Below are 27,210 nucleotides of genomic sequence, written 5' to 3'. Positions count from 1 at the left end.
CCTTCTTTTTTCTTTGCTCATAAAAAGAAACGGAAGGTCTGTCTTTTCTTCACATGGAGAGAACTCCTTTCAGCACTGTATCAAGTGCAGTGTGCTGTTAATCATTTAGGCGTTTTAAGTTGGAAGGGAAAAAACAGCCAGGTTATTCACTTCTGTGCTCAGTCAAGGAGATAAATTTGATATGTGAGAGTGGATATTTTGGTTTGTTTTTTATCCAAATCGGGAGGAAGGGAAACGTATTATAAGTTGGTGACAGCTCTAATGCCCAGATGTGAATACTTCAATAATCATCATGTCCTATAAATCTCAGACACCTGTCCAAACATCGGGGTTAGCCTAGAAAAATACTGATATTTATTTTGCTACCTGAGTTGATAGTGTTGATAGTTGATAGTCTACTGAAATCCATGTTTGCAGCTGAGCTTAAATGCATTTTAATTCTGTTTGTACTAACCAATGCTTGAAAAATCTGGCACTATCATACTGCTCATGAATTAGAACACATAATTTGTTTTATTTTTTAAATAAAAAGACAAAATAAGGGTAGACCAGTGGATAAGTTGAATCAAGAAATGCTGAAGGCGAGGTTGAATGGGGCCCTGGACATCCTGATTTACTTGGTGGCAACTCTGCCTATGACAGGGGAGTTGGAACCAGATGATCTTTATGGTGCCTTTCAATCAAAGACATTCCATGACTCTGTGCTCCTATGATAAGAACTTGCCCAAGTGAACAGACACACTGCAGTCTGTTTGCAGTGTCTAGAGTGCCCGTATACGCTCAGTGGTTATTCCCCTCTTCTTTGGCCAAAATGAATTAATTTTCAAAAGGTTTTGCTTTTTCCTCTTTGAAGATAGAAAATGCTTACATGAAGCCTTCAGGCAACCGAGGACATATTTTTCTTGGGGAGCTGAAGACTCTTAAGCTTTACAGCCCATTAGCAGAAGCTCCTCTGTAGTGTGCACATGAACCATGCAGTCCAGATGTGCGGCCCCTCCAGTCCCTTGCAGGGATGTTGCCTCTTCTCTGGAGGAAGCATCTGAAGGCCAGCTCATGGCAGTGATCCTGGGTGAAGATGGGGAATGGAACTTCAGGACCAAAATAAATGTTTTTCAGTGCCTTCCTTTCTTTCTCATTCCATAGGGACGGTAGGAATGTACTTAAATTCTTAGCTGCATTAAGTAATGAAAGGCAAGAGTGTTCTGATGTTCCGTCTTAACAAACACAAAGCCCTACAAAGCTTTACTCACAATCATTTTAGAAAGCAGAAAGTGGCTGCTGATTGGAAATGGAATGCAGGAGACTGAACAACTTTAAAGTCTGGAGAGATAGAATTGAAAGGATTCTTAATCCATATGTGACATATTCCTTTATCATCTTACTTTCACTTTTTTCTTCTCTTGCTCAACTCCTCCTTTGCCACAGAAAGGAGCTGCCTAAAGAGTTGACACAGATGTAAAGTGGGGTATGGAAGTAGAAGTGATGATATCCTTAACACTTAGCACACAGCTTAGTGTGTGCTAAATTTGTAAGATTCAGGCTATGTTAGCTAGCTGGCACAATGAGCACCAGCACAACTGCCTGGCTAATTTGGTGCCCAAATATTGGTGTTTGTAGGACAGGACCAAAAATCTCAGTGCGTGTTTGTGGAAATTGACCAGTTTGTGAAACGTCTTCATTGTGTTTCTTCATTGTACCATATGAATGTATGATCAGAGTGGAGACAATGAACAAGCACAAAAGCTGATTACATGTTAGGTTGGTTTACCAGGTATAGAAAAGAGCTCTCATTTAATAGGTTGCGCTTGTCAAGCCCAAACAAGGGAACAGTCATGGAGGAAACATATGTTGATACGCTCTGAAAGTCTGCTTCTCTGTCTTTCACATGAGTCATAAGAACTGGCAACAAAAAATAAAAAATAAAAAATACTTTTCAGTGATTCCTTGTGAAACAAAAGGGAACCATCTGCTATTACTAGACTGTCAGGGATATACAGGGACATTTTCCCACAACCAACCTGACACCTGACTGCTCACCAAGAACATGTGCTTGCAAAGTCTTGAGTGAGAGACAGTAAAGCACAGCCTACCTCCTAGGGTGATGGATGTGCTACACTTAGTGATTTAGGAGGTGTGAAAGAAATGAGATGTAAAATGCTTCTGAAAGGTAGAATGTGGCAGCTGGAGATAATCCCTAACCTGCCCTGGGAGGGATAGGTGGTAGTGGTTGTTTCACACTTTGGTAAAGTGGTGTGTTATGCTTCCATTGTAAATTTTCACTGAAATACTCATTTGTGTTTAACCCTTTTCATGGAATTCATGTAATGGTATTTGAGTTACTGGAACTTTTCTGAAGTGCATATATTTGGAGTCAAACGAGTGTGAGTGTATGATAGCACAGGTACTATCCGTACGTGTTAACAGACGTGTTTAAAAACACTTTCTCCCATAGCAGAGTAAGACATCCTACACCTGCAATTAAATCAAGATGCATTAGAAGCCTGCAGTCCTGTCATCTGCCCACTAATACTTTTCCTGGAACTCAACCTCATGTTGCACATGAGCAGCCCAAACAGCTCCCTTTATTATCAGGCTGAAGAAGAGAAGATAGTTATATGTAAGTGCAGAAAGTTAAGCCCATGGGGGAAGTGTCTGTAGGAGAGGAGATCTCCCATCACCTAGCTTGAGTGGCAGTTTGAGTCATAAAAAGCCACACATTTGAGAGAACTTGGTTTAGGTTATTTTGTTGTGTACTAAAAACTTGCCTGAAGGTTCAGCCAAAAGAAGAGCAGCTCTTCTAATCTGCTTCTGCAGCATTTTAAGATTCCCGCAATGTAAGGAAAATGTTTTCTTGAATCTGAAATCTGGAAGGAACTGAAAGCTCTGACTGACAATAATAACAAGAAACTTTCAGTGTTTCTCTGACCTAAGCTTTTGATTTGTTCCTTAGAGGCATGAAGTGAAATGCATCGATGAATCATGAGCTCAAATGGAGAGTATTTAGTAATATGTAGATCTATCTATCTATCTATATATTCATACAAATATGTGTATTTAAGAAATATTGCCTGCTAATTTGAACTCTCTGTCAGTAAGATGAGCAATGAAGTTAACTGTAGTTTTTGCTACTGCTATACTGAGCTTTGTATTAAGAAAAAAATATGGGACATGGTGTAGAAGGATCAGGCTTGATGTCGTTATTTTTGGGTGGATGTTCTGAGAAAATTGCAGGGTGGCACAGGGTAGCGCTGATGACTTTTTTCTGGGACATTAAGAAAGTCTCAAATGCTTGCAGATGGAAATGTAGTGTATGCTGTGTTACATTAAAGAGAAACAGTTTACTTTCAGGAGCTTCAAGACAGATAATGTTAAGAAAATAATGGTGATGTGTTTTGTCTGTGCGTTTTGGGTGGCTGTGAAAGCCAGTCTTCCTGTTTTACTACCTGTTTCTTCTTTAAGAGGCTTCCTCATCTCTCTGATATCTAGATTCCAAAGAGCAGGCAACACTACTAGTTATTTGTGCTAAGTATTGTCAAAATAAAATACAAAATATTTTAAATCCTCACTTTCCAGCATATGTTTTCTGTCCTAATGTTCCTAATAGTTTCTAAGAAGTGTTAGCTTGCCAACTGCTCAGAACTTTTGTGACCTCTTTTCAATATTTTACTAATCCGTCTTGTAAAATATTATTTAGTCTAATTTTGATAGGATCACAAGGTGAAGTAGATTTTTTGGACTATAGTCTTGAGATGATGAGCTGCTATTTATGTATAATATATTTGTTGCATATTTATTCTGTATATTATACATACAACACCTATACAGATGGTGTTCAACTTTGAAGGGAAAACCACTTATTAAATCTTTTTATAACAATGTGTGTGCTTATTGATTTGCTGCTCTAGATTTTTGCCTTTAATAATGCTTGTAAACATAGCATTTTATGAGGAAAAGGTGCAACCCCTGAATTGGAAAGTGATTGTTTAAAAGTTGCTTTATGAGGCTAGAATTTCTGTTTGGTTCTGGATTAAACACTGGCCAGTCTGGTAGACTGAGCTCCCTTCTTGAGCATTTTCACCTCATTAAGTTTGTGTAGACCAAAGCGTGCTCTGACACAGTCTTTTTATCACATTTCCTGTTACTGAGTGGTGCTGTAGGGGCCATCCGGATGCGTAATAGAAAATTAATGAAGAACTTAGCTTTATATATGGAAGAAAAGCATTCAGTTTGCTGTTGCAAACATCCTATTGCAAACAAGCATGAAAGCAGTAGACCTTATTTATCTCAATAGTCAGCAGCAATCACTCTTGACTGTGCACCAGAGCCAGATTTGCTGAGTGAGAAGATGCCTTTTTTATTCTGTTATTTATCAGAGCAGAACTGCTTCCTTTACTCTCAAAGCACTTTATTTATTTATTTTGAAGATTGCACTCTTGCAGAAGAAGTGAAGTGTAAACCCATTTGAAGAGAAACTGCATTCAGAAAAGTACTTCAAACCTGCTTTTAAAGGTTATTTCCCACTTTTTTTTCTTTTTTTTTTTCCATTATTCAATATTTATCAAATAGATTCAAAGAAACTTGCTATTTGGTGAAGTTATTTGTATGCTACCCTGGAGCTGTTGATAAAATGCTTGTGATAAAATACTGGTCAGCCTGTATAAAAGTAGGCTGTAGCAAGCTAGGGCAAAGCACAAAACCAGCACGGGCTGTTCAGATGCTTCATTTGTTTTCAACTTCATTATTTGTCTTTAGACATGTAAAATGTAGTGACTTCAGTTTTATTCACCTTTCCCAAAGGGGGAAGAGGGACCCTGAGGAAAAGCTAGCAGGTCTCATTGGCAGGGCTTTAAACTAGGGTTGAAGGAAGAGCTGGGTAATAGTGAGCCTGTCCCTGACAAGGTGTGGGACAGCTTAGGTTAGAGAGACAGGGTGTTAGTGGAGGCCCTCAACCTGCTGTTTTGAGATGTGCTGGCAACACTGCAGCGCATCTGAAATCTTATGACATGAACCAGGGACCACTGAGGCAATAGGAGAAGACAATAGGGAAACTCTAATGAAGTACTTCAAAGGAATTAAGGAGTTATTCTCCAAGAAGGCACTAAGGCCATAAAAATATAGAAGATTGGTGAAGACCTACAAGATCATCCAGTCCAACTGTCCTATCACCAATAGGTCTCACTAAACCATATCCCTCAACACAACGTCTAAACATTCCTCGAACACCTCCAGGGTTGGTGACTCCACCCACCACCTTCCTGAGCTGCCCGTTCCAGCACCTGACTATTCTTTTGGAAAAGCAGTATTTCCCAACCTGAATCTCCTCTGGCACAACTTGAGGCTATTTCCTCCAGTCCTATCACCAGTTACACAAGAAAAGAGGCCAATCCCCAGCTCACTACAGCCTCCCTTCAGGTAGTTATAGACAGTGATAAGGTCACCCAAGCCTCCTCTTCTCCGGACTGAACAATCCCAGCTCCCTCAGCCATTCCTCATAAGGTCTGCGCTCCAGACCCCTCATCAGCTTCGCTGCTCTTCTCTCAACACACTCCAGGGCCTCAATGTCTTTCTTGTAGGCAGAGGCCCAAAATTAAACACAGTATTGGAGATGCAGCCTCACCAGTGCTGAGTACAGAGGGACAATTACTTCCCTGCACATGCTGGCAACACTGTTTCTGATACAAGCCAAGATGCTGTTGGCCTTCTTGGCCACCTGGGCACACTGTTGGCTCATGTTCAGCTGAGCATTGACCAATACCTCCAGATCTGTTTCCTCCTCACAATCTTCCAGCCACTCTGCCCTAAGTCTGTAGAGTTCCCCGGGGTTGCTGTGGCAAAAGTGCAGAACTCGGCACTTGATCTTGTTGAACTTCATCCCAATGGCTTCAGCCCATCCATCCAGCCTGTCCAGGTCTCTCTGTAGGGCCTCGCTACCCCCAGGCAGATTGACACTTCCTGCCAACTTGGTGTCATCTGCAAGCTTACTGAAGGTGTTCTCAATGCCATCATCAATAAAGGTATTAAAGAGGACAGGCCCCAGTATAGACCCTTGGGGAACACCACTCATGACCAGTCGCCAGCTGTATTTAACTCTGTTCACCACCACTCTCTGGGTCCAGACCTCCAGCCAGTTCTTTACCCAGCTATCTACCCAGCTAAAATGTCTCTATACCAGTGCTCACAGCTTACGAAGTAACCTGGAGGAGTTGGAAGCCACCGTGCTTCTAGAAAACCATGACAAAATCACTGAAACCTGATGATTCCCATGACCGGAATGTGGCTATTGATGGCTAAAAGCTGTTCAGAGGGGACGGATGATGAAGGAGGGGAAGAAGGAGGGATAGGTACCCTGTGAGGAGTATAAGGATACTGCTAGTCTGTTGTAGAGATAGAATCAGGAAGGCCAAGGCCCAACTGGAAACGGGCTTGGCAATGGGTGCGAAGAGGAATTAAGAAAAGCTTCTAAAGTCATATCAGCCAGAATAGGAAAGCCCAAGAATCAGTGCCCTCCTAGCGAGCAACACAGGCAAGCTGGTAACAACAGACGAAGAAGGCGGCAGAGGTACTCAATAACTTTTCTGCCTCAACTTTACTGGCAACTGCTTTTCACGTGCTTGCCAAGCAGAATTTGGGGACTGGGAGAACAGTGTCCATCCCACCCCACTACAAAGATCAGGTTTGCAACCACCTGAGGAACCTGAACATCCATAAATTTATGGGTCCCAGTGAGATGCATCCCAGAGTCCTGAGGGAATTTTGTAGTCACCAAGCTACTCTCGAAGACATTTGAAAAGTCATGATGTTCAAGTGAAGTGCCTGGTGACTGGAGAAAAGGCAAGGTTGTACCAACTTTTAAGAAGGATAGAAAGGACAACCCAGGGAACTACAGACCTATCACCCTCACCTCTGTGCTGGGGAAGACTGTGGAACAGACCCACCTGTAAGCTATGGTAGAGCACATGGAAGAGAAAGAGGTGATACAGGATAACTAGTGTGGTTTCACCAAGTACAAGTCCTGCCTGATCAACTTAGTGGCGTTCTACATTGGCATGCAGTTAGCATCAGTGGATGAGGGAAGAGCCACTAATGTCATCTGTCTGGACTTCAGTAAGACTTTTGATATGGTCCCCCACATCCTTCTTTCCAAATTGGAAAGTTACACATTTGACAGGTGGACTGTTTGATGAACAATCAAACCCAGAGAGTCGTAATCAATGTCCAGACGGAGTTCAGTAATGAATGCTGTCCCTCAGGGGTCAGTACTGGAACTGATATTCTTTAATATCTTAATCAATGACATGGACAGTGAGATTGAGTGCACCGTCAGCAAGTTTGCAAACTACACCAAGCTGTGTGGTATGGTCAACATGCTTGAGGGATGGGATGCCATTCAGAGACCTTGACAAGCTTGAGCAGCGGGCCCAGAAGAACCTCATATAGTTCAGTGCATCTGATCCTCAAGAACTTCTGCTTACTTGCAGAATAAGAGGCTAAAGAAAGGGGAAAAATGCAAACCAAACCTTACATGTGACCTGCAAAAGAATGAAAAGATTTATGGTACTTTGCAAAGTGAAGAGTATGTGAGACTTGAACTTTCCCCACCCTCTTCCTATTACCCTCTGTGTATTGCTTTGTTTAGCATTGTATTTGTTTCATTTTTAGTTTGACAGTTTTGAGATTTTTGTGCTGTTGCTCACTTGATTTGCGAGGAGTTCTTGAAACTTCAACTCTTTTAATTCATGAGACAGTTTTAATAAACTTGGATTTCCTTCTGAAATGTGAACTTAGTGCTTAAAATCAAATAGTGAAGAGTGTTTTAAACACTTTTTTCTCATCTACACTGGCCTTCTCCCACCTCTGTGGTCATTCAGTTGTTCTGCAGAAAGGAAAGGGGGAAGGAGCAATGTATTCAATTTGCTGGGAACTGCTATGGTCACTGGGGGTTGTAAGCAGTATGATTTGCTATAGTACCTGGAATTTGCTCAGAACCTTGTTGTTGGTGGTGAAGCAGCAGTTATTCAGTTTGCCCATATGGTCACAATATGAACAGCAAGACTTGTTCCTTGTTTTTTTTTTTTAATACCTTCCAAGCAGTTTGCTTTCAACACTATCCTGAGCTTTACAGGATTTGTTCCTGCGTGTGGGAATTATGACGAACTATGGTGTAGGATGTTTGAACCATTAAGTAATGTACAGCCTGCTGCACTTGGCATAGATGCTTACTGCAGCTTCAGTGTGTAGGCAAAGCCAAGCATACCAGGGCATAATGAGGAGCTACAATTCTTATTTAAATATCTGTCTTTGAATACATGTATATGTGTGTGTATGTGTGTGTATATATGATATATATATGTGCGTATATATATATATAACTTTACATATACATGAATAAATCTATATGTGAATTACACTAATCCAAAATTATGACATCACTTTACAACTTGACAGATTGTCTGTTTCTAGATAGTAAACGTTCATTCTGTGCTCTGTGCCAGAGGACAGCATTTGTTGTAACCCAATTACTCTCCTCCCCAGCCCCATGGTGAGGCCTCAGTTAAGGGGAGTGTATAAACAGCTGTGGCAAGGCTGTTGTGAATACAGATGTCTTCCTGAAGTGGGATCTCTGAGTCGCCAGGGACCATGCAGGCCGTACTTAATGGATTTACAAGAACTTCTCCATGCATCAGCCAACTGAGCTGTGCTTTTCTCCTCCAGAGAAATGCTCCTTTGCCTTCTGACCCCAGTCCTTCCACCCATGTGCTGTCCACCTTTCTCCTCTGCTCCTGCAGCTTTCTGCCCTTACTCTACCTCCTTATCATCAGCCTGTTTGCCCAAACAAATTTCCTGAAATTCTGTTGAACTGCATATCATTCACAGGTTGGTAGCTGTGCTCTAGCCAAGGTCTTTACTTCTGCTCTAGATCCTATTCAGATATGATGGGATGTAAGAGTGAGACCAAGATGGGAGAGTTTATTTTACTGGCACTCAGGAGCTAATTGTCAATCACTTTCTGATTGTATCGTGGCTTGAGGAATTATAGTGATTGTATTATACAACAATTGTGATCGATACGTCCAATTTTGATTGCATTATACAACTCATAGGTCACATCCTGGGCAAACTTCAAAGTTGTTTTGAGTAGCAGGTTGGACTGGATGACCTCCAGAGGTCATTCCAAATGCTAAATATTCTGTAATATTTATCAGGCCAATAAGCGTAATGCATTTACGGAGTAGATGCTGCAAGCCAAAAAAACTGGTGAGTGTAGTAGAGTCAGGAAGCTACAGGTCACTTACAAGCTGAAAGATAGAGGGGAGTTAAGCATGTGTCTTTCTTTTTCAACTTAAAACCCTTGTAGACTGATATTTTAAGGGTCACTACTATATATTTGATAGATCTTAGGAATAAAGGTCTATGTGTATCTTGAATGAATTTTGTTTAATATTCTTGTTCTTAACTCTCCTGAAAAGAGAACAAGCTGCAATGTTTAGTGCTAAAGATATGGAAGTAGCGTGTATGGGGGTAAAATTAAGGTTAAAAAAAAAAAAGGATTAATTTGTAGCTTTTTATCATCCCTGATGGCTCATTAACTTGCTGGTATCCCTTTACGCCCATTTAAAAACAGCATAGTGACAACATAGTGATCCTACTTATTCACTAGAATAAAACTTTCTACAGAAATTTTTATCTTAGTGATATATCCGTATTTTACTCATTTTGCATTTGACTTGTTATGCTTTTGAATCACTGAACTTTCATTCTTCACGAAATCCAGAATTTGTTTTGTTACTATTGTCACATGACATAAGTATTTGAATACATTAAATACATCTGGACTTTGAATAGTAAGTAAAAATCTAACAGGGTACAAATACTGGACTGAAAGTGAAATCAACACAGTGCTGGGATGTGTTTTATATCTTTGATATCTACTTTAATTACCTGATATTTGATCTGAAACTACCTTTATTTTTGGAAAATGGATGCTGAAGATCGTTTTCTTCTCATTTGCACTTTTAATACCAGTATTACTAAGTTACATATCTCCAAACTGAAGCCTTGGGCAAGTCATGAGCCACTTGGAGTTTTCCTGGATCCTCTTTACAGGTTTTCCAAACCTTGCCCTGGGAGCTTATGAACAGTGCCGGCTCCAGTGATACATGCTGTCCACATGAGCCGTGCCATAGAAAGCCTAAATATTGGCCTGAACTCTGCCTTAATTTTCTTTCTTTCTTTCTTTCTTTTTTTTTCCTGACTGTAGGAGAGTGGGAAGAAATAGTCTCTTCCTGTATGGAGTGGAAGATACCTTTAGGGTTATGGAGGTTCCTGCAATAAAGATACAAATCCAGATGCACTTGAGATGACATCTAGCCCAAACCAGAAAGCACAGCCACCAGTTTCAGGTTACCTTGTCTCTGAGGATGGTGGCAAGCAGGTCGTTCTGCACTATTGGATACACCCTCCAGCTGTGGTCTGCTTTGGTAGAACCGGCTGGCGAGGTCCCTGCCAGCCATGTGTGTCATTTTGTTGTTTCATAAGCCAGTGCCAGCTAATATTGCTGCCCCTGCTCCCAGGTGTATTGTTTCTGAAACCTTTGGACTTAGTTCAAGGGGTGTGTGCTTACAGCATTGGTGCTTTGGGAGAGGATCCTGCAGTGGAAAACCCCATTGTTGGACTTGGCCACGTGAGTTCACAACTGCTATCACTCAGGGGCTGGTGTGTGGCATCTGCTGTGGGAACAGGGGCTAACAGAGTGGCTGCAGCTATCCCCGCTGGGCTTGAGTATCAGCTTCTGCTGATGGGATGGGCTCGAGAAACTGCTGGTGCATTCCCAATAACCTCTTCTGTCTGAAGACTCGGTAAAGAAGTGGTAACATGTCAGTCCTTCTCATTTGGAAGGTACCTACTTTTAAAACTGGCTGGCAACCCTCCCTGTGACAGGGGGATTGGAACTTGATGATCACTGAGGTCCCTTCCAACCCAGACCATTCTGTGGTTCTAAACAGATGTATTTGTCCTCTCGTATTTTTCTAGCTCATAAAGTCCATCCCTTCCTGCTATTTGAGGCTGGATATTCCTCCTATTCACCTTGCTGCTCTTGCTAAGTGCTAATGCCTGCACTACAAAAATAGAAACCAGTGACTTATACTCATTCTTGGTGATACATAACTTTGGAATCTAGTCTGTCATGAAATAAACTGTAAATAATTAAACTACCTCCGTGGAACCCTCACTGAACCTGGGCGGTTTCTAGTTGCAACCTTATAACAGTTAACATCTAACTAATTCACTTCCCAGAGAGTGTTTATATGCGGTAGTCAAAACAAATAAAAATTAAATGCTACCTCAACTTTTTCTTCTTTTTAAATGTATATAGCACAGTAACCACCATACACAAATAAAATATCTTTAAAGAAACACTGATAAAGACGCAGAATGGGTGAACTTCTGGTCCAGCTTGGCCTAGCAGCTTAAAATAGGAACAGGCTCTCAAGTTCACTGCCTCCTTTTTTTTTATATTAAAATTTGTCAAAACTATGAAGCTCTATTCTCAAACAATCTGACATTGGCACTTGAGGTATTCTTCCTTTATGTCCAAAGGAAAGGTGTTGAGGAGGAGCCAGGGTGCGTATAGGAGCAGAGAAGAAAGAGGGACATAGCAAATCTCTGGAAAGGGTAAATTTCCTTTCTTAAACTTCACTGTGAGTTTGAAGTATTTGAAGAGTGCCAACCTCTTCTGGTTTTGGTTTTTGAATTGGGCAATTTTGGGAGTTCTGAGCAGAATAATCCATGTGCAGTAGTGCTCAAATTATCCAGTGTGGGATTTAATCCTGATAACAAGCATATTGTGTTGAAATAAATTATTTACTGAGGCATTTGGAATTGAGTGTTAAAGATGACAAAAACGTCCAGCTGACTGCACCAGCGTGTGCACTAATATTACTCACGTCACGTTTTTCTTCTGAGAATCATCCTGCTGTACGCAAATCCCCTGATTCTCCTGAAATGTTAATATTTTTCAAAGTCAGTAATTAAAAAAGTCTGATAGAATCTGGGCAGTTGATTGATCTATGGTTCCTTCACTCTCCTTCCAGTCTCCAGAAAGGGCAGGTCTGAAAAAGAGAAATGATAGCTTTCGTGTGGAGAGAAACTGGTTTGCATCTCTTGATGCTCTTCTTTTAAAAATTTCTTTCCTTTCTAATTCATGTTAACTGTTTGCATATCGGGTAGTTGATTGAAAAATGATTCCAGCTTCCAAGCAGTATCCGTCTCAATAATGTGTTGCATCCCCCTCTAAATAGTTTTGAAGTTCCTTCCTGTCCTCTAACAGGGTTTTCAAGAATTTTGGTAACCTTATGGACTTCCTTTTCCTGCTTTTTTAAAAATCTGATTATAAGTATTGAGCTGTAGCTTCAAGTATTTCCTGTATTAGCAATCACGTTTCCAGTGTTTGTTTTCTGCGTGCAATAAGCCAGGGATCTTAAAAAATGAAATAATAATAATAAACTTTAAAAATGGTGGGAGTGAGGTTTTTTGCCTGCCTTTCTTTTTAGGCTTGGAAGAGAGGTACGTAGCTGAATTTAATTTTGTGAGATGTGGACAGTAGGCAAAATATATTACAGTTTAGATGCATTTCTCTCTAGATAATTGAAAAATACTCAAAAACTCATTCTGCTGCTTACAGTTTCCCTGTGGTTTGAAATATGTCCCAAATTCCTCAAGTTCTGTGCAATCTCTTTCACAGAGGAGTGGAAGTCCTCAAACCTGAAGCTGTGGTTGCTTCCTCCCCTCCTTGTAGCCCTCTGCTCTTGAGCCGGGGGTGTCCAAAAGATGTTTCTGACTAATGGAGCACCTTGTGCTCGGGCCAACAGCCTGACTCATGAGTGAGGGATTTCTTCCGTTCCTTGCCTCAGCTTGAACGGTTTTGGAAATCATCTCTGGAAAAGCATTTGTAGTCAGTTTGACATTAGCTTGTATATTGCTTTGTGCATCATGTGTATTATCCTCCTTCGGGGTACACTAAAGCGTGACACAGAGAACAGTGGTAAGAACAGCCTATTATTAAGGAAGTGCAAAGTACATGACATCACATTGCCCACTCTTCCATTTCAGGAGCAAGTCCAAAAGCGTCTCATCTCCTCTCAAAAAAAGCCACATTAGAGCATCCTTCCTATCAAGTATAGAGAGCGCAATTTAAAGTCTTGCTGGTTAACCACTTGAAAGTGCAATCTGCTGCAATTTGGTACTTTGGACTTCATTGCTGAGAAAAGGCTGTGCCATGAATATCAGCAGTTTTAAAGGATGGCCATTGCTGCTGCTGCCCTGTGTGCTCCTGGAGCACTTCATCCCGGTGGTGGGCCAGAGCCCTCTGGTCACGAATGTTGCAGCCACATTGCTACTTCTGCTAATGATTACAAGTAACGTGAGTGTTTGGTGTTGCTTGAGCTTCCAGATTGCACCAGGTTTAGAAAGAGTGTGGTGGCTGTCAAACTGATGCTTCTGCTTCTAGCTGCCGTGAAACAGCCGACTCCAAGGAAGAGAAGGTTCTGTGCAATCTGAGGGATGAGGCCAAAGCCCAGCTGTGATCTGCACCGAAGCTTCTGGTGCTCACCTGGACAGCAGGAGTTGTTAGGATGCCTGGTGGGATTTCAGTTACATGATAATGGACAGTCTCCCTCCCCACAGTCAGAAAAGGATTTATAAAGTCATTTAGGAACTTAATAAAGTTCCTTGCAGAAGCATGCAGATATTTTGGGAATTCTTCTAAACTTGCTTTGTTCTGTACTAGGAAAATAGGGACAACTAGGCACAGTCTTTCAAGAGTGATAGTTTCAAGATTATTTGCCTTGAATGCCATTATTTGAGCCTAAAGAGCATGTGTTTTTTCCTCATCCCTAGAGAACCATTAGTCATTTTTTCTCCAAATGTGTTTTGGTTTTAGCATGTGTCAAGGCTGTCAACTGAAACTCCGTGTGCCTTTTCTTTAGCCAAGCATCCGAATTGAGGGCCTTCCCAAGGCCCTTGCACAGCCAGATGTGATTCAGTTTGTGTTCTGTACTGCAATTCTGGCGGGATAGAAGAAGACCCATTGAGTGTGGGTCCTTCAGGGGCAGAAGAGAAGGGTGCTTGTGCCCTCACAGGCCTCATCTGTGCCTCATCTGCTCCCTTTTTTTCTTTGGGCACAAGATTTTCCAAAGGTACTACTTCAGTAGTGGGATTGGAAAGCAGCCGGGACCCTAGCCCAAGTGAGCAGTCTGGTAGCAGAAAACAGGTTGTAATTCCTGTAATCTTTGATGTCCCTGGGCTGATGAGAGCACCTAGCCGCCCTGCTTTTATTTCTTATGCTGCTTTTAGAAAAAAATGGGTGCATATATCTCCCATTAACGTCACCCAAGAGGCTGGTACTGCCTGCAATTCAATTCCGGTTGGAAGAATTGAGTCACAAATCTGAATAATAGCAAAGGGAGCATATTTTTTGGAAGTGCATGTTGCTGAAATGTCACCTTCAGTGTGCTGGACTCCAGCCATGCTGTTTTCCCTTCCATAAAGGGCACAAAGGTAGTTAGCTTGGCTAGAAATTAATTGTGCCAATGCCTTTGGCTGTGGGTATTGAACTTACTGCGCATGGACAGCACATGATGGAGGCTTTCTATAATCTTGTGGCCTCTCTTTGCAATAAAATGTAGTGAGCACATCAGTGAAGGAATCTGATATGAAGTATACTCATGTTGCAGTAAGGGCAAATCTGGACAGAGCAAAAGAATTTATAAAGTCATTTAGGTCTGTTTAGAATGCAACCTAGTGGATGAGAAACAGAAGAATGGGCCCCTGTTCCCCAGGCCTTTTGTGAAATACCAGTTTGAGGAAGGATCTTAAAAACTACCTGCTTGGTTCATGAAGAAAATGTTTAAAATGTAGTTGGGAAATATAAACTACAAAATCTATTTACAAAGAAAACCCCACCTCTCCAGTGCTTTTGCAACCTCTGCTGGGAAATATGGTATTTATAGCTGTCAGTATTAATTATCTCTGTGGTCATCCAACCCAGTCAGACAGATGAGGATAGTCATGATGCCGATGGCAAGCTGAATAACTTGCTCAAAGGCCTTGGAGATCATGAGGGAACTGTGAGGGCTGTACTTGTCTTTTTTTTTTCTCCTTCTTGAAATACTGCTATACAAAAGGAAAAGGAGGAGAAAAGCGTAAGGCTGAATTAAACAATATAAGGAAAGAGAAGAGGTTATGCAAAGTTGAAGAAGCAAGGGGATATGGTTTAGAAAAACACTGAGATAATGAAAGATAATATATAGATGAAGTAACAGTAATACTTTTTCCTCCCCCTGAAAACTTGCCTTTTGGGCTCCTTTGGGAAAATAGAAGTTGACGTCTGCTTACTTTGGATGGCTTAGTCGGAAAAACAAGTGAGATGGTGTGCATGAGACATCATCTTTGTAGGCCTGTTGCAGTGCTGATATGCACGATAAGTTATAAAAGATAGAGGAGGTTACAGTGACTCAACTCTTCTTAATCAAGACTGAGGAAGAGGATTTTTTTTTATAAGCCCATTCTAGCACTGATTGTTGTTGCATGTTGTTATTACCTTTTATTTTTTACGATTAATAAGCTAATGTATTTCTTGGACATGCTGTGGGGAGAAGCAGTATCAAGTGCATTTAAACTGCAGCAAGGATTTAGAGTATTTATTGAGAACATTTTCAAGAGTAAGGGTAGTGAACCCATGAGATCCCCAGGCTTGGCTTTTAGCCTCTCTCGCTGGTGTTCCCAAGGCAGAGGTTGGGCAAGCATCTTTTGGAAAGTGCCTTGGCACAGTTGTTCCTGCCTTTAGAATGGGAGACGACTTCTTTCCTTTTCAGCCCAATTTTTTGATTCTGTGAAGCTGTTTAGAAAAACACTGGATGTGGGGAAAGTACTTGTGCACAATATAATCCTCTGTGATCTGAGTAGTTTCCAAGAACTTCCATCAGGTTCCTGTGCACTCTGGTTCTGCACAGATTCTGCCTTAGGTTGGACAGCAAGCATCTGGATCGGATTCCTACATGGAAGTGTAGGTTCCTAAGCATATTTTTCAGTATGTTTGTTAATTATATCTACCTCTAAAATATAAATAAGTGTACTTTAGTATCTTTTGTCTTTTTTACATAGAGTGGAATTCAAGAAAACATATACTTAAGACTTGGAACCTATAAAGATATCTGAAAGCTTTTTTTCATGTAAGACCTTCTTTAAAAGCATTTCTTTTATTCTTTAGACTAATTTTCCTCCTTTAATTTATTCTCACAGTAATATAAAGACATATTTGATGTAAATAAGTAATAAGTACTGGGAATAGTGTACAGAAAAAAAGGATAAAAAGTAGAGAAAACAAGAGTTCAGCTTTTCATAGGTTTTCAGAAGTCTTTGGGTGCTTGCCAGAAGTGCTGGCTCTAATCCAATGTGCTTTTATTGGCATACATGAACAAATTATCCAGGACACAGCTATTTTTCTTACTGTAGTAAAAACAGGGACTCTGAATGGAGGCTTTGTGTAGGACAAATATTTTTCCTTTGAAAATGAGTACAAGTTTAAAGTTTATCTAATGTGCCTTCTGGAAAAGGAAAAATTATCCTTCTCATTCTCAAGAAATAGAAAATAGAGCAGTATAAGCAACACCGCCCTATAAACAAAATTAAATCATTGGTGAGGAGCTGCTTAAGTTTTTTAATGAACAAGAATCCTTAGTTGCTTACAGTAGTGAGAGAGAGCTCAACTTATAAGGACATGGATAGGACAGGGGGGAATGGTTTTAAATTAAAGGAAGGGAGATTTAGATTTGATGTGGGGGGAAAGTTTTTACTGAGAAAGTGGTGAGGTGCTGGAATAGACTGCCCAGAGAGGCTGTGCATGCCATGGAGGTGTTGAAGGCTAGGTTGGATTGGGCCCTGAGCAACCTGATCTAGTATTGACCTATGGGCTGGCAACTCTGCCTATGGCATAAGGGTTGGAACTTGATGATCCTTGAGGACCTTTCCAATCCAAGCCATTCTATGATTCTATGATTCTGTGATTCTATGATTCTATGTTTCTATATACATAGACATGTACACACATATACGAAAGTATATTTGTCTAAGAGTGTAACCAGGAGGAGAAGGATCTTATGGGAAATAGTGCTCAAGATAGCATTAATTGTTTTAAGGATTGTATTAATGAGTAATCTTTGCTATCTCCATTGAAAGTGTAACTCATTTTGCAGTGGAATCACTGCCATGAAAGTCAAGCAGTTTGTGAAGTCTGACAATTCCATTTGGTAACATGTATTAGAAGTACCAAGTCAAAATGTGCTTTTCTGGACTGAGTAGGGAAAAAAAAGCTGCAGCCAACCTATAGTGTCTCTAATGACTATTAATCTTACAGAGACCCATAAAGTAGTGACTCATCTTGAAAATGAGATTATTTAATTCTTTCTTAGCTCCATAGGAGGGTAACCATATACATGAAAAAAAGATGTCATGTATTTCTTATGTCATGTTGACATCACTGGAGTCAGTTCTAGAACAGTTCTAGAAGTGCATGGGAATCAATGGTGCACTCTGATTTCCCCAACCTATCCCTCTGTGTCTAGGTGGGAAAAGATCAAAAGGCATTAACACATATGGCTTATGTAGCCCCTTCCCTTTCTGTTCTCCTCCTTACCACAAATTCTTATTGTACACATGCTTGTTTCTAATATAAAATCTAAGTGGAGAACAGTCATTTCATCTTCTGGAAGATCTTTGAAAGTTGGCTTCCTTCAAGACTTTTGGAAACTTTCTGAAAAATAGAGCCCCCCTGTGATTTCCCAGGAGCAGGGTGTTATTAGGCCCCAGTCCCAGACTGAGGTTTCCATTGGGAACCTAGCTGACATCAGTAAAAACATTTTGACTTTGGAAATGCCTCAGAAAAATGTTTTCAATTCAGTGAATCAGCAAATTGGAATAAAATAACTGGTTGCAGTCTTTTTGGATTGCTTTCTTGTGATGCCTTGTTAAATTTGACATGGCAACCAGCAACGACAAATTTCTGGACAGATGTTATTGTGGCATGTAAAAATTCAAGCTCCACAATTATTGGAAATTTGAGCCAAATCCAGTTTGTGCTGATTATAATTGGACTTTTAAAATGATTTCTAGTGTGGTCATCTTTAGTTGCTGAATGTTTACTGGAACCCTAGTGAGTGATTAGTAGTAAGGGCATTGAAATTTACAAAACCAACAAACAAAAAACTCCTTGCTCTGACTTTTAAAAATCAAATCTGTAGCTCAGGACATTAAAATCAGAGGCTTTTGTGAATGCGAATTTCCAAATAATCTGTTAATTGATTTGAAAAAGAACTCTGTTTTTCTGTACTCGATCAGGTAATTGAAAAAATGATCATCAACAGATGAATATGTTTTCATTTCTGAAATGTGTGTGGGGCAAGAGCTTTGCCCAAATTGCTGGAGGATGAAGTTATATCTGTGTAGTGAGAAACAAATAACTGAAATTAGGAAAACCAGAGGCACAAAATGCCAAGTTTAAATTGTTTTTCTTCCCACAAGTTGTAGAATCTGTTTTCGTTCAGTCTTGGTTCATGCTACCAAGGCTGAGTAATGAGCGTATGCTGTCAATTCAGTGGTGGTCTGTGACTTCGTGCAGGTGTGACCTCAGTTCAGCATGTTCTCGTGGACTTGATGACTTTCTGCTATCTAGTTGTTTCCTTGGCATGAACCAGTCAGCCATGCTTAGATTTTTAAGACAGTGCCTTTTGTTTACTCATTGAATTACAGTATGGTCTATTTGGACTACGTGCAGATTAATACAAACAAAAGTCGATGTTCAAGATTTTTTATTGACCCAAATAAGCCCCACTAGCTGATGTTTGGGTGCAGGTGAGATATTGCATGTCTCAAAGTGCTGAGAGCTGCGGAGGCTGCCTCAAGGTCAAACATCTTACTGCACGTAGTCATATGCTTGTTTTTAACCCTCCATTAGGAGAAGCTGTCCTTGAAGTTTGTTGTTGCAAATTCTTGGTTCAGAATGAAAAGCCTCAGAGAAATGCTGCGTGGTATAGAGGTTCTGACTGCTTGGCTTCATAGTTCTGTATACCTGAACAAACTGCATGACTCTTTTCATATCTCTACACTACTCATCACTGCGGTGGGGTGGGAACTGATGCTATATTATTACCCTAGAGGGTGTCTGGAGGGTATTTGAATTAGAAGGAGAAAAAAAAGAAAAAGTGATATTTCCTTGAAAAATATATCTTTCCAGAGCATATTTTCCAGTAACAACAAAGTCTTATTGTATTCTTATTGTATTAAATTGAACATCCCAGTCAGCTCATTCATCTCTCTAGTGTGACAGCAATATGGATTCTTTGTTTTTTCCAGATAGGAACATTGAACAGGTTTTATAAAAGTCCATGTTAGATCTTAAAATAGCTTCTAGTGAAACTTGTTCTCCATTTCTCTTTAAAAATTAATTTTGCTTTCTTCTGCCTTTTCTCTTTACTGACCTATTCTCAAAGTCCCCATCATTTTGTTTTTGCTGTTACCTTGCTATTATGGACACTGTGTGTCTAGTCCACTTCTCATGATGTTTTCCACTAATAATGAAAAATACAGGAGATAATGCTCAGTCCAGTGACTGGGTGGCAGTTGAGATAGAAACTTCTATGAGCAGCATAAAATACTTGAGGAATATTTAAAATTACTTCTGAGAATATGATAACTCTCCTAACTGAGTTTTAACATTTCTTGTTTAAACCCCAAACATTGTGATGGTGGTTATTGTTTTAAATTATCTTATCTAAAGCCATGAGCTCTTGCGTATCAGCTTTGTGAAGGTTTACTTGCTGCCTTGATTGCACATTACTTGATCTAGGTGAAACAAAGGCCTTTCTTAACTCGGAAGACTGAGGAGTTAATCAACTATTTTGTTTATTTTAATTTAATTATTTGTTTAATTTTTTGTTTTAGATTTTTGTTTGTTTTAAAATAAAATCTGTTAAGCTTACAAGTAAGATGTGATAAGTGGTTAATCCAGTTTCATCTGGTTAATGTGGAACAGTAAGAAGTAATTTAACCATGTTGGGAGTTCATTCATTTCTTAGCTAGATTAAGATGAAAATTTTATCTTAAACAACAACAGACAACACTTAAAGCCATTTTCATGTTTGTTTTCATATATCTTTGCTATTTTTACAGTATGTCTTAACTTTGGATTTTTTTTTTAGTTCTTATAATTTCTTAACATTTGTACAAGAACATAGATGCAAGAAAATATTCAGATAACAGTATTAATATCATTTATAAGTTCTCCTGCAAGTCAGATTGATGGTTTGCTGATGGCACGCTGCAAACCAGTGCTCAAATCAATGTCTGGAGTGCCCTCTTTTGAAAGCTGATGATCTAGTTTGTAGTTTGTAGGCTTCTGTCACGAGGAGTAGAGGGAGATAATGAAAAAAAAGTCAGTGTGATGAAGTATAAAACTATATTTAGTTATTTATTTATTAAATGATACGTTATAGCTACATTTTTCTGCCTCCTCCTATAAAGTACTTCATGAACCGTAGACACCTTCCTCTTTAGATTCTTCTGTATCCATGGTGCTTGTTGCATTTGTTGCTGTTTTTTAACATATTTTGGTTTTGTGTGTGTGGTGGGTTTTGATTGTTTTTGGTTTTGCACAAGATGCCGCTCTTCCAGTTGTCTGACACTTCCTGTAAGACCTGCATAATTATCTTGAGTTTGCTAATTAATACTCATCGTGCCTTAGATGGGCTGGTTAATTCTCTAATTATAAATAACAGTGAGTGGTGGCTTTAATGCTGGCATATTTATTAACACTCCTTTGTTACAACAGGGATTTTAAGCCTTTGCAGCTTTTGTATCTGTAAAGCTGTAAAGTATCTGTTCTATTTTCTTTCAGTATGACTAACCATAAATCACAGCCCAGGCCTGAGTGAAATGAATGGAAATAGGTTACCGTGCCTGAATAAGAACCTGTTTGCAACCAGGTTCTCTATTAGTGTGTCAATAAAAAGAGCCAGATCTGTGAGCAGGATCTCTCTGAAGGTTATTCATTCAGTTCTTCCTCTTGAGCTCCATATTTCTCCCCTTCCTCCAAATAAAAGATCCCTATCTTAACTGTATAGTTAGAGTGCTTCCTTAACAGTAAATCACTGTAAGATGTCATAACAACAAAAGGAAAATTGAAGGGGCACTTTTTTATCTTGTTAGTTTTCCCAGCAGAGAACTTCTATCTAACAATGCTTCTTCTGAAGACTAGTCTTGCATTAACATACGCTATCTTCTGTGTTGACTGATTATATTGTCTCTGAATTGTCTTAATAAATGTATCTTGCCTATCCTGCTGAGAAGACTAGTCATGATAAATTTAGCATAATCCCACTGAAGGATAGAGGGAAAATGCTAAATCAAAGAAACAAATGCAATGAAAAAGCAGTGTTGATTGAACTCTTCTGCTGCCCTTTTCTTAGGGCATGAATGCATTTTAAGTCTCTCCTTGGTAGTGCTATGTCCTGTCACACAGTGTTGTCTCCTTCCTGGCCAGAATGATAATCATTCATCTTTATTGAAATGCTCCCACTCCACTGTTCCCTATTATGAAAGAGCCAAAGAGAAGACCTGAAAGTAGCAGCATTTTCAAAATGTTTATATTGTGGATATTGAGCTTAGCATATTTTCTTCTAGTTCTGACACTCAGACATATCAGATTACCTATTCTCTTCTCAACAACTGTCAGTTTCTCACCTCTCCACCCATCATTAACAAGGGGCGCCTTAAAAGGCAGACTGGTGGTGAAAGAGGACCAAGTCTTTTGGCTTGAAATTGCATCACTTTGAAGTCTTTGTGTGATCTTTGCCATCGTCTTTTTGAATGTGCTTTGGATACTCAAATCCCCTTAATAGAAAATGGAAAATGGGATACTGTGAAGCTGCTGCCAGCCCAAAGAGGTGTGGTTTGTCTCTGAGAAATTCTGATAGCAATGTGCAGAGGATGGAAAATGCACACTGATCTTTTCCAAAGTGAAGCCTACTTATATGTGTGTACATCTTGATGTTTATCTTGACACAAGATGCTGAACAGAGTGCAGAAGCCATGTTTGCTCTTGGTTGTTATCTGAAACAAGTCCTGAGGCAGAGAGCAGTGTCAGCATTTCATTTGAGTCTGTCTGTGACTTCCATTTGTAAAATCTGTGGATGGAGAACAGGGTAGAGAGAAAGAAAGTAAATGCAAGACAAGACATAGGAATATAAAAATATAAGAAATAGACAAAGAAATGACCTCTGTGAGGAGAAGCAAGTGAGTTAAAAATACGAATGGTTCAGAATTTAGCATGGGGGGTAACATGGAAAGTGCAAATGGGTGAAGCGGGTGAGTTCAAGAGGAAACAGGTAAAATATAATTATAATAAAAAATAAATTAAAAGCAAGTGAGAACAGCTGCACTGAGTGCTGTGGAATAGCAATGCTAGGCATTTTTATTCAAGCTGCCATGAGTTAGAGGGTAGCGTGGACTCATCTGTCCTTTGTGGAGGTTGTTTTGTTTTGTTTTGTTTTGTTTTTGTTCCATAATTCTTTAGGAGGGAAAGTGTGGAGAGACAGTGTCCTTTTCTGACATTGATACATTGATACAGTGATCTGCTGCAGGTAGGGGTTACCTTGTAATGTCCACTTGTTTTTGTTTAGGCTGGAGTTACAGTTTGTGCTTATTATCTGGCCGAGGAAGAATTCTGTTTTTGAGGGCCTGTGATAACAATGACTTGTTACTAATAACATTTTCTCACTTGGTAGGTAATTACTCTTTCAGCCATTCTCTGCTTTCCTCTTCCTTCCCATTCATCCTCCTCTCCTTAACCCTCCCTGCTCTCTGCATCGATTCTAAAAACTCTGCACCATTGAACTGCTTCTTTTTTTTCCCATATGACGTTGTGATCCATTGCTAGGTAGGACTGATTGATTGAGGATGAGTGAAAAGGGCGCCAGTGTCTCCTATATCTCATTTTTTGTAATTAAATAGTTCTGCCCTTCTAGAAAAGGGGCTTTTAAAATAAATTGAGCAATTTTGTTACCTTCCAACTCCTCCTTGGAAATTTAATGGCAGAATGTGTGAGTCGCCTATGCATCAGCTTGCTCCTGCACACAAATTCTGTTGCCTTCATTAGGATGCCGTGCTGTAAGGTGGAGAAGGCAAGGAGTATTTTAGTATTTGTGCATATTTCCTATGAATATTTATGAAATCATCTCATATAGCAGTGTGATACTGCCTATATCTGGCGACTGACCACCTGTAACTCTTAACTGAAGAACTAAAGTACATCGTTCTCTGAAATGATTTATCAGTTACAAAAGCTGGACCTTTGTCATTTATGTTCCTGCTTACTAATAATATTCACGAGTCCTTCCAAAATTAAAGCTTATGATGGCAGTAAAGTTCTGGATGGATTCTTTTCCTTCAGTTGCAGATCCTGGCAGAAAAGTATTTAGTATAATCTTGTTTTCGTTTTGCATGAAGGAATTTCCTATTTTCTTATGCCATTGATTTTTATATCATTATAATATACTTTTTTATAAGTATTGTAACATGTAACACTGTATCTTGTTATTTTTATCAGTTTCATGGTTAGTCTTTTCTTTTTACATTCTTCTTTAGTTTTCTTGTTTCCAAATATTTACAGTTCAGAGCAGGCTGATTTTTTTTCAAGAGCCTGAGGAAAGCATGACCATGCTTGGATATACTAGCAAGTAAACTGTTGATACTTCAGGTCTACTTAAAGAGGATTTCTACAGCTAATTACGAAGGATGTTTATCTTAAAGTTCGCAGCATTGGCGTATGTTACTGTGAACTGCTGGGCTGAGGTGAAAGGGAGGAATAAGGAGGAAGCAGAGTTTATTAATAGACTCCTGGATGACGAAGGCTTAGCAGCGTGTGCTTGTTGACTTTTGCTGTGGGACCGATTGTAAGAGTTGAAAGAGAATTTGGGATGAAAAACACAGCAAAGAAAGCCATGCAAGTGCATAGTAAGCAAATCACTATGCATTCTGTTATGCTTTTATGTTTTTTCTGCCTTAGTAAAACACTTAATAAAATTTTGGTGTGTTTTCCTAAAGCAGTTTTATAGAAATATTTAGGCTGAAGGAGATAAAATAGCTTGGTAATTTTAATTAGTTTTCAATACTGCTGATTTACCAAACTAATGTCTATAGAGAGGTAAATTTTATTCATTCAGGAGCTTTCCTGAACAAAGTTATGGGAAATAGAGACTGAGGTATTGTACTGCCAGAGTAGTAGTCTTGACATTTCATAAGTGTTTAATTTCTTTTAGTGAGAGATGGGAAATATTGTTGGTTTTACACAAATCAAAAAGTTTTTGTGCTTAGTTAGCGTATTTATCAGAACATTGTTCTTTTTTTGTGTGTTTTTTTGTTTTGTTTTGTTTTGTTTTTAGAGAAAGACACAACTTCTAACTTCAGTTTTTCAGTATCACTTGATCCCAGTTGTAATTTTAAAGCTTTTATTCATCAGTGCTGAGCGGTGTTACACCTTATTGTTGACAAGTATTTAGTCAAGATGTGTTTTCTTCTAATGTGAAAAATCTGTTTTTCCAGTTCATTGTTGCTTTAAAACTTGTAGTGTGCTATGCTAATTTCAAAGGCTGAAGCTTTGAGTTCTGTTATTACATTTCTTCTACTTATAAAGTTCCACTATTATCCTAAAGTGGAGTACAACTAGCAAACTTAGTGTGTTGCAAATTAAGAAAAATTAGGAACAAAGTCATTCTGAGTCTAAAAAAAAGTAGTTTTTTTTTTTTTTCCCAGATATTGCTTTAAGATGAGCAGTTGAGAAATTTCTGGTTTGAAAAATCACAGCTTATAAAGTGATCTAGAGAATGTAGTAAGAGTTATCTTAATAAAAGTATATGTGGAAAGTATGTGAAATTAGAGATACTGAAAAGAAATGGACATAATTTGTGTAAGATTTAGGACTTGATCACTCTTAGGAAGGTAATCCAAGTGTAAATTGTTAAACAGAGTATTAAAGTTGAAAAATTTTTGCAGATGATAAGAATTAATAGTCAATATGTAGTATTAAAGAGGTTAATGGCAGCATGGCTTAAACAACAACGATCCAAAGAGCTCTGGCCTTTGTATTTTCTGAAATGGAACAAGGAGTTCACAATGACTTGGAACATCCTGCTTCAGTATTTATATTCTTTTAAATCGTGGGACAAATCCAGGATGCTTCCAGAAGGTTATAATTGCTAATAAAATGGATAGCATTCAGCATGGAGAGTGTTTTATTCTAAACAGCTAGTAAGTACTGCATTCTATGAACAGTAGCTTGGATCAGCCAAGTACACCATCATGTTGGTAGTGTGATACGTTCTTGTCAACTTGAAGGAGAAATGAAAGTAAGCTGTGTATCTGTCAACAAAAATGTTTTGCAAAAAGCAATCAAAAGTTTAAAGGTAGGGGTGAAGGGGGAGGAGAGGGATTCTAAGCTAAAATGCAAAGTATTTGCTCGCTACAGGGGAAGTACCACGCTTCCCCATGACAACATTTGGCACACCATCAGTATGGCTCAGTTCTGGCTACCTTTCCTATCTGCATCTCGGGTAGAGGATGTCAGGTGAGAAACATATAGAAATGATTCTGTGCTGAGTGCAGAAGACCAAAGAAGCTTCCTAAATCTCTTAAAATCACAGAAGTCTTTGAGCTAGGAACAGAACCTGATTTGAATTTGTATTTCTGTGTGAAAGAGGAAAGCAGCTGAGCACATAGGTACAAAATATAGTATGCATTATAGGTCAGTTGGCTGCTGATTTTTTGTAATCCAAGAAGAGAACTGTTATAGTAAGGCAGTTGGCTGACAGTGATTCAGAACATAAGCTGATTGTAAAATGGCTTTAGTACAACAAAGCAGGTTGTGCTCACATTTGGAAACGGAGTGTCTTGGATACATGCTTTATCTGACATACTTTAGACTGTTTTGCAGAGTTAAAATTCTATTTCATGACTCTGAATCATGTCCTCCTGAGGGACGTTGATAAACTCTAAAGATGGGCCCATGTGAACCTAATGGGATTTAACAAAGCCAAGAGCAAGATATTGTACTTGGAAGGTAATCCCAGATATGTATACAGTCTGGGAGAAGAACTCCTTGAGAACAGCCCTACTGAGATGGACTTAGAGGTTCTGGTAGATGAGAAACTTAACATGAGCCAGCAGTGTGTGCTTGCAGCCTGGAGAGCCAGAAGTATCCTGAGTTCCATCAGAAGAGGAAGGATGCCAGCAGGGAGAGGGAGGGGATTGTACCCCTCCATTCTGCATTAATGAGGACCCAGCTGGAGTAGTGCATCCAAATCCAGGGATCCCAACTCAGGAAAAATTTGGGGCTTTTAGAGAGGACCCAGAGGAGAGCTACGAAGATGGTCCGAGGGCTGGAGCATCTCTCCTATGAAGACATGCTGAAGGAACTGGGCTTGTTCAGCCTAGAGAAGAGAAGGCTGTGGGGAGAGCTCATTGTAGCCTTCCAGTATTTAAAGGGAGTTTTTAAAGATTAGGGAAATCAACTTTTACACGGGTAGAAAGTGATAGGACAAGGGGAAATGACTTAAAACTAAAGAAAGGGAGATTTAGATTAGATGTCAGGTGGAAGGCTTTTTTTACTGAGAAAGTGGTGAGGTGCTGGAACAGACTGCCCAGAGAGGTTGTGGATGTCCCATCCCTGGAGGTGTTTAAGGCCAGGTTGGATGGGGCCCTGGGCAATATGATCTAGTACTTGATCTAGCAGTTGGCAGACCTGTCTATGGTAGGGAGATTGGAACTTGATGATCCTTGAGATTCCTTCCAACTCAAGCCATTCTGTTACTGTATATATATATATATAGACACATACACACATATCTGAAAGTATATTTGCCCGTTATAAATTTAAATAGTTACTTGTTAACTGTAATCTGAAAATTGCTTTCCAGAGTCAATTTTAACTTCAATGGGCATGATATTTAAGCAAGAAAGTGTTCCTCTAACTGTTCCATCGTAGCTTTTTCAGAATTACTGTTACATGAGAGTTTTCTTCTGGCATGCCAACCTTTCAGGAAGTTATGTGCTGCTTAAGAAAAAAAAAAAAAGAAAAGAAAAGAAAGAGTTTCTTTCAGTCTTTCA

The sequence above is a fragment of the Meleagris gallopavo genome, chromosome 1 (genome assembly GCF_000146605.3).
Source record: "Meleagris gallopavo isolate NT-WF06-2002-E0010 breed Aviagen turkey brand Nicholas breeding stock chromosome 1, Turkey_5.1, whole genome shotgun sequence".
In the NCBI taxonomy this organism is placed as follows: Eukaryota; Metazoa; Chordata; class Aves; order Galliformes; family Phasianidae; genus Meleagris; species Meleagris gallopavo.
Note: the sequence above shows the minus strand (reverse complement) of the source record.